This window comes from Microtus ochrogaster, unplaced genomic scaffold, assembly GCF_000317375.1.
Source record: "Microtus ochrogaster isolate Prairie Vole_2 unplaced genomic scaffold, MicOch1.0 UNK13, whole genome shotgun sequence".
Classification (NCBI taxonomy): domain Eukaryota; kingdom Metazoa; phylum Chordata; class Mammalia; order Rodentia; family Cricetidae; genus Microtus; species Microtus ochrogaster.
In genome coordinates this window covers 1,978,298-1,979,860 of record NW_004949111.1, presented here as the reverse complement: position 1 = coordinate 1,979,860, position 1,563 = coordinate 1,978,298, and positions in this window count along the sequence as shown.

Sequence of the window (1,563 nt, the reverse complement as noted above, 5' to 3'; positions counted from 1 at the left end):
CTGTCTGGAGTGAGAGAATCATGGCGACTGACTGACTTGGCTTCTTTCTCCCAGCATTCTGTTTTGTCTACTCTGCCTACCTAATTTTCTGTCCTATCAGGGCCAAGCAGTTTCTTTATTAATTAACCAATGAAAGCAACAGATCTACCTAATTTTCTGTCCTATCAGGCCAAGCAGTTTCTTTATTAATTAACCAATGAAAGCAACAGATAGATAAAAACCCACCTCCATCAGGGTAGGGTTGCTTTGTTAATTTGAAATACAGTAGGATTATCTGCGAGAGGAAACCTCAACTGAAAAAAGATTGCCTCCTTTAGACCAACCTGTAGGCAAGTCTGTCGGGGTATTTTAAAAAATATGATTGGTGTGGGGGGGTTTCAGTCCGGGAAGGGTGGTGCCACCCATAGGTGGGTGATCCTGGGCTTTATAAAAAAGGAGCAAAGCCAATGGGGAAGAAGCCAATAAGCCGCATCCCTCCATGGCCTCTGCTTCAGCTCCTGCTTCCAGGTTCTAGCCTGGAGTCCCTGCCGTGGCTTCCCTTCATAATGGACTGTGGTTGGGATGCATAAGCCAAAGAAACCCTGTCCTCCCCAAGTTCTAACCAGTCATGGTGTTTGATCAGAGCAGTAGACTAAAAAGTGAGACCTCTGGTCTGGGGAGGTTAGTCTGGGAGGGACGACACAAGCTGCCTGGGCATCTGTGTGTTCGCTGTCAGGGAGCAGATGTTTCATGATCAGAGGCCTGTAGGTAGGTCTCACACATGAAGAGCAGCCTGGAGGAGTGCATGTACTCAAGTGTCATTGGATTTAATACTTCGTTACCAATGGCATGTCGCTGTGCGTGGCTGTGCAAGCTGTTCCCCAGCATGCCCAGGAAGCAAGTCAATCTTGAGGTATTTGTTGATGAGTACATTTTATTTTTAGCAGAAGCTTTGGCCCAGAAGGAGGCCACATCGAGGAGACTAAAGTTTAACAGGAGCCATCTTGGCAGACAGCTGCAGAAAATAATTATGAATTCTGACGGAAACCCCAGGGGAGCTAGGGATGGGGCTTTCCCTGGAAAGCCTTGACTGAGAGCATAGCTCTTTGGTGGCAATGATCTGAAAGGAACAAATGTGTGCTTCTGCTTTCCGACCTCCAGCCGGCCCAGCTGCCGTCTCCTGAGACTCGCCCGTCTCTGGCCCTCAGAAATCTTTTTTCAGATTTCAGTTTGGACAACTTTTTTCCTGCTATGACCAGACACCCATCACATGGGCCTTCCCGAAGGGGACCCAGCAGGAGGGCCTGGGCTATCTGCAGGGCAGAATTTGTCTTCAGTGGCCTCTTTCTGCCACTGTCACCTTAGGCTCTTGGGGGTGAGATATTTTTCCAGTAGCTATTGTGGAGAGGGAGCCCACAAACCCTTAAAGTCAGAGGATAGCTAGTGGGAATTGGTGCTCTCTTCTCACCATGTGGTTCAAGGAGTTAGGTACTCAGCCTGGCAGCTGGCGCTGAAGGCGTAAGTCACAAACAATGCCACAGCAGTTTGGAATTATGATTAATAGGGTATTATTTATTTAAAGGG